We start from the raw sequence: 7,301 nt of genomic DNA, 5'->3' as shown, positions 1-7,301 counted from the left end.
CTCTTATGAGGCTAAATATGCAATTTCATGAAATGTAGAAAAATACTTTTTTCATAAAAATTATGCTAAATATGCATCTATATTGGGTCTCTTTTGTAAATATTTAACTTCCATGAAATTAAAAGATGCTTGTTTCTTGGAAGAAAAGCTATGACCAACCTAGACAACATACTAAAAAGCAGAGAAGTTACTTTGCCTATAAAGGTCCATCTAGTCAAAGCTATGGTTTTTCCAGGAATCATGTATGGATGAGAGAGCTGGACTATAAAGAAAGCTGAGCACAGAAGAATTGATGCTTTTGAACTGTGGTGTTGGAGAGGACTCTTGAAAGTCCCTTGTACAGGGAGGAGATCAAACCAGTCAATGCTAAAGGAAATCAGTCCTGAATATTCACTGGAAGGACTGATGCTGAAGCTGAAGCTCCAATACTTTGGCCACCTGATGTGAAGAACTGACTCTTTGGAAAAGACTCTGATGCTGGGAAGATTGAGGGCAGGAGGAGAAGGAGATGACAGAGGATAAGATGGTTGGATGGCATCACTGACTCAATGAACATGCGTTTGAGTAAGCTCCGGGAGTTGGTGATGGACAGGGAAGCCTGGCATGCTACAGTCCATGGAGTCACAAAGAATTGGACACCACTGAGTGACTGAACTAAACTGAACTGAATTGCATTTAATTTCCATCAGCTCTTCAGACTACTTATCAGCATTCAGTGCTGCATATTCTTTGTCCCTTGTAGTTGCATCAAGTAGATTATATCATTTTTCTTTATTTTTCTCAATATCTGGTTGATATGTTTATGTCAGAAGTTTTTAATGTATCCATTTTTGGTGGGTCATTTGGTGTTTTACTGAGCTTCTTTCTTCTCTCAATATAATTATAATCACTTTGCATGTCTATTTTCATAACTACTGGGAATAAAATGGTGACTGTGTCACTTTCTATGACTGTGGAACTTGCAGAGTTTAAAATTAGTCATAAAAACTCATTTAGTCATCCTTTTTCTTTCAGCCTTTTAATATCCTGATAATTGTTTCATTTTTCACATATGAAACAATTTATATTTAAACCAGTCTGGCAATTTTAGTATCTTAAGTATGCTACTATTTCAAGCACATTTGACACAATTACAGCTATTTGTTTTGTTAAATTATTATCTTATGTTTGCCATTATTACTTCAACCTGAACTATAAATCTTTCACAACAAAACTTTTGCTCTCTGAATTATGTTTATTACTATCGTAAGTCTCATTTGCATTTATTTTATAAATAACTTTAAAATTACTTTAGCCATTGCCCTACAAATGCCCAAACAACTTATCAAATCTTAATATAAATGAACAATCTTATCACTTTCTGTTTAGTAAATGATTTTAGAAAAAATTAGTCCATGTATGTGCTTTCTGACATATACTATTGTTGGTTTAAGTTACTTCTTATAAAATTTAAAACTCATATACATATAAGTATGTAGGACAGTAAATTTCCATTTAAATGTTCCCAATATCTACTGTTTCTACTGGTATGTGTTCCTTCTTACATAAACTTAGGTCTTATTTCCTTTATGCAGTTCTGTTGGTGGTGAGTTTTTGTTTTTCTTTGCTAAAAATAATTTTACCCCACTTTATTTTTAAGGCTATCTGGAGGATATCAAATTCTAAATTAACTCAGGCTATCCAGCTTTATGAAAGTATGCTTGACAAATAAAAATTGTCTGTATTTAGCTTATACAATGCGATTTTAATATGTATGCATGTGATGATATTATATATGTACACATTGTGAATGATTACCAAAGTCAAGTTAATTAGCACATTCATCAATTTGTATTGATGTTGTTCAGTCGCTCAGTCATGTCCATCTCTTTGTGACCTCATGGACTGCAGCACTACAGGTGTCCCTGTCCTTCACTGTCTCCTGGAGTTTGCTCAAACTCATGTCCATTAAGTCTTTAATGCCATCCAACCACTTCATCCTCTGTTGCCTCTTCTCCTCCTGCCCTCAATATTTCCCAGCATCAGGGTCTTTTCCTGTGATTCAGCTCTTTGCATCAGGTAGCCAAAGCATTGGAGCTTCAGCTTCAACATTAGTTCTTCCAATGAATATTCAGGGATGATTCCTTTAGGAATGACTGGTTTGATCTTCTTGAAGTCCAAGGGAGTCTTCACTAGCACCACAGTTTGAAACATCAATTCTTCAGTGCCTAGCCTTTTTCTTTATGTTCCACTTCTCACATCTGTACATGATTGTTGAAAAAACCATAGCTTTGATTATATGAACCTTTGTCAGCAAAGTGATGTCTCTGCTTTTTAATATGCTATCTATCCAGATTAATCATAGCTTTTCTTCTAAGGAGCAAGTGTCTTTTCATTTCATGGTTGCAGTCACCATCCTAAGTGATTTTGGAGCCCAGGAAAATCAAGTCTCTTACTATTTCCATTGTTTCCCCTTCTATTTGCCAAGAAATAATGGGAGTAGGTGCCATGATCTTCATTTTTCTGAATGTTGAGTTTTAAGCCAACTTTAAGCGTCTTTCACCTTCATCAAGAGGCTCTGTTTTTCCTCTTTCACTTTCTGCCATTAGGGTGGTGTTGATATCTGAGGTTGTTGATACTTCTCCCAGCAATCTTGATTCCAGCTTGAGCTTCATCCAGACTGGCATTTCACATGATGTACTCTGCATATAGGTTAAATAAGCAGGATGACAATAGACAGGCTTGATGAACTCCTTCACCAATTTTAAACTAGTTCATTGTTCCATGTCTAGTTCTAACTGTTATTTCTTGACCTGCACACAGGTTTCTCTGGAGGCAGGTAAGGTGGTCTGGTATTCCCATCTCTTTAAGAATTTTCCACAGTTTGTTGTGATCTACATAATCAAAGACTTTAGTGTAGTCAATGAAGCAGAAATAGATGTTTTTTCTGGAATTCTTTTGCTTTTTCTGTGATCCAGTGGATGTTGGCAATTTGATCTCTGATTCCTCTGCCTTTTCTAAATCTAGCTTCAACATCTCCAAGTTCTCAGTTCCGGTACTGTTGAAGCCCGGCTTGAAGAATTTTCAGCATTACTTTGCTAGCATGTGAAATGAGATAAATTGTATAAGAAATATTTTAATGAGATGGATATGTATTTAATTTTAAACATACAGAATTTCTAGTATTTATAGAAGTGAATTTTTCATTTACTTGACTGCTTTCCTTTACTTATACTTCCTATGTCTAATTACTCTACTAACCCAATTAGTCAACTACTCATTAAAACCAATAAGAAAAAAGTTGTTTGTACTTTGAGTGCAAATGAAATGGAGAACTAAATTAGGCTAGGAAGAGGTGGGTAAGGCAGAGAGAGAGAACTATAGTAAGACATATTGAAAAAGGCTGAAGAAATTTTTCACACTCTTCATGGCGTTCTCAAGGCAAGAAGTGGTTTGCCATTGCCTCAGCATTCAAAAAAGTAAAATTATGGCATCTGGTCCCAGTACTGCATGGCAAATAGATAGGGAAACACTAGAAACAGTGACAGACTTTATTTTGGGGGGCTCTAAAATCACTGCAGATGGTGACTGGAGTTATGAAAGTAAGACACTTGCTCCTTGGAAGAAAAACTATGACCAACCTAGACAGCATATTAAAAAGCAGAGACATTATTCTGCCAACAAAGGTCCATCTAGTAAAAGCTATTGTTTTTCCAGTAGTCATGTATGGATGTGAGAGTTGGACCATAAAGAAGACTGGGCGCCGAAGAATTGAACTGTGTTCAATTCTTTTGAACTGTGTTGTTGGCAGAGACTCTTGACAGTCCCTTGTACAGGGAGGAGATCAAACCAATCAATACTAAAAGAAATAAGTCCTGAATATTCTTTGGAAGGACTGATGTTGAAGCTGAAATTCCAATACATTGGCCACCTGATGTGAAGAACTGACTCATTGAAAGAGATCCTGATGCTGGGAAAGATTGAAGGCAAGAGAGAAGGAGACAACAGAGGATGAGATGGTTGGATGGCATCACCGACTCAATGGACATGAGTTTGAGCAAGCCCCGGGAGCTGGTGATGGACAGGGAAGCCTGGTGTGCTGCAGTCCATGGGGTCACAAAGAGTTGGACAAGACTCAGTGACTGAACTGAACTGACTGACAGAAATTTGGAGGATAGAGGAAAAGAGTAAAGATGAGCATCAGAAGAAGGAAGAGGAGAAAGAAAAGAAGAAAGAGAATAAATAGTGAGCTAGACTGAAGTAAAGCAAAATCTGTTTTTTTTCAAATTCTGACATTGGGGACAATGAAATTGTTTATAGCTTCCACAATTAATTCAAAACACCTCTTAAAATTTCATCCTTGTACCTAGAAAAAATTTTGCTTTTCCAATCAGAAATTTTAGTTTCATAAAAAGAACCAGGAAGTGAAAATGATGTATAAAGGTTTTTTTCAAACTTCTCAACCCAGAATTTATGTCCCAATCATCATGATGCTGAAAGACTTCAGAAATATGTGACTCTGTGTTTAAATCAAGTACCTGACCTCAGAAAGATGAGTGATCAAACCTACTTACCATATGATTATTAGGGCAACTAGTTTAAAAAGAAATTGCAAGGTCAGTTGACCCAAGGATGAGCAGTATTTTTGCTCAGTCACTTTAGTCATGTCCAACTCTTTGTGACTTATGGACTGTAGCCCACCAGGCTCCTCTGTCCATGGGATTCTCCAGGCAAGATTACTGGAGTGGGTCTCTATGCCCTCCTTCAGGGGATCTTTCCAACCCAGGAATTGAACCTATATCTCTGATGTCTCCTGCATGATAGGCAGTTTCTTTATGAACTTAGCCACCTGGGAATCCCATTAGCACACTAAGACCCCCTAAAACTTGTTCTTTCATTAGCTCATGGTATCATAATATGGAGAAGCAAGCCTACAGAGCTGTCTCCTGACTACCTTCATAAGGCATGCAAACTGGTCTGTTATCAACTGCACATGCCTCCTGAATGCATGGTTTCTCCAGCTCTGCCGAGCCCCTTAAACTGCTGCTGTAAGCGACATATGCAGTAAGCAAGGGCACCAGTATAAAGACAAACACTAACTGAATAATGTCGGAGCAGCATGTCACATACTCCCATCAAGTACAGGATATGAAGTGAAGAACAGCACCAGGAGAAATCATGTCCTACAGCATGGCTGGTAGGCACTGCGAGTGGGTTGTGCAATAGTGTCCTATGCACTAGCAGGAAGCCAAGAGATGCACTCCATACCATGCTTCTACCAAGAAATGGGAAGAATGGGGTCTGACAGGAAAATATTCTATCCCTAAATAAAAGCAGAGCATAGTTCATGGACTCTGAATGCACATTTATGGCATAAACGAATTTTAATTCTCTGTTTTCATAAAACAAAAATCTCAAGTCTTCATGATTGAGTTTCACATTAACTGGCAGTATCATTATTGAGCTTCAAATCCCAGCTAATAATCATAACCTTGTAGTTAAGTTAGTGTTTGGGAAACAGCATGCTCTTGCAGAATGTCAAAACTTTTGGGGTATAAATAGTTGTGAGTATAACTAGCTTTCATCTTTGATTCCTTAACCCTTTGTTCTTAGAGTCTTTGTATTCAGGGCTGGGTTAAGAATTTTAGAAGATCCAAATACTAAAGTGATTAGGATGACAACCCCATATGTAATTTAAAAGAAAATTTATTTTTTCAAGAGGTCATAAAACTCACTTGAATACTGAAATTAAAATAACTTTTTCTAGGGAAAAAAAAAAGAGGTCAAGAGAAAAAGGAAGAGGAGAGGAAAAGGAATACCTGGTACCCATAGTGAAAATAGAAAAATATCTTCTGTTATTTGACCTAGTCACAAAAGACATGACATATATCTTGGAAATCATGAACATATCTCTCTTGTCCATCTTCCAATAATCATATAGAATGTTCACTCACTCACACTATTTAGAATTCAAAGGTTATTCTCTCACTCCCTAAATAGATGAGATCCACATTTGAAAGACATCCTTTCCAGTAAGTAATCATGGCTGCACCTATTTGCCATTTTCAAGGCCTCTCTTCATTTCTCAGATGTATACATGTTAACATTTAATCTTTTGGACCAAAACTGGAGGTATTCATTTGCTATTTATTTTGGGATGAATATTCTGAGCACTCTTTCATGAATCTGCTTGGTCCTAACTCCATAGATGACAGGGTTAAGCATTGGTGGAATAACCACATAGAGATTGGCCAGAAGAATATGGATGTAGCAGGGAACATTTCAGCTGAACCAATGTGTCATAAAAGAGAAGAGGGTTGGGGTATAAAAGGTTAGACTTACGCATACATGGGAACCACGGGTGCTGAGAGACTTGAGTCTGACCTCACAGGAGGAGAGATGGAAAACAGCATGAAGAATTTGAACATAGGAGACAGCAATGGCCATTATGTCAAATCCCATAGAGATTTGGGAGAGCAATGATCCCCAGAACATATATGATGTTGACCCTGATCCTTGCACAGTCCAGATGAACAAGACCCATGTGCTCACAGTACATGTGGGGGATGACTTGGTGTCCACAAAAGGGCAGTTGCAAGATGAAGAATACAAATGGAAATACACAGAGGACTGATCTCCCTATCACCCCCAAACCAATAAGAGATACTCTCTTGTTAGTAAGGATTGTGCTGTATTGAATAAGTGAACAAGTGAAGGTGCTCAGTTGTGTCCGACTCTTTGCAACCCCATGGACCAGAGTCTACCAGTCTCCTCCATCCATGGAATTTTCCAGGCAAGAGTACTGGAGTGGGTTACCATTTCCTTCTCCAGGGGATCTTCCCAACCCAGGGATTGAACTCAGATCTCCCTCATTATAGGCAGACGCTTTACTGATTGAGCCACCAGGGAAGCCCAGTCAGAAATGGTGTAATGAAGAAGGTTACAAATAGCTACATAACGGCCATAAGTCATGGCAAGAAGGACTCCATGTCAGTAAAGATGTGAATGAAAAACATTTGAGTGAAGTAGACATAAAAAATTATCTCCCTGCCCCTGAACCAGAATATGCCCAGCATCTTACGGATGGTGGCTGTGGACAGCCCCAAGTCAATGGTAGCCAGAATAGCCAGGAAGCAGAACATAGGCTGGTGAATGCTGTGCTCAGTCTGAATGACAAACAGGATGGTGAAGTTGCCTATGAGTGTGATCATATACACAGCACAAAAAGGAAAGCCAATCCAGATGTGAATGTTTGTCAGTCCTGGGATTCCCAGCAACAGGAAGGAGGAGGGGTGAAACTTGGTGCCATTGGAAAGAGGCAT

General features: G+C 38.3%; 1 pseudogene; it reads right to left on the bottom strand.

The window, feature by feature from the left end:
* Nucleotides 1-6,126: 6,126 nt before the first annotated feature.
* On the bottom strand, nt 6,127-7,301 carry LOC112579463 (annotated as a pseudogene).

The sequence above is a fragment of the Bubalus bubalis genome, chromosome 16 (genome assembly GCF_019923935.1).
Source record: "Bubalus bubalis isolate 160015118507 breed Murrah chromosome 16, NDDB_SH_1, whole genome shotgun sequence".
Taxonomy (NCBI): domain Eukaryota; kingdom Metazoa; phylum Chordata; class Mammalia; order Artiodactyla; family Bovidae; genus Bubalus; species Bubalus bubalis.
The sequence above is the reverse complement of the archived record's forward strand: the minus strand, read 5'-3'. Positions and strand labels throughout refer to the sequence as shown.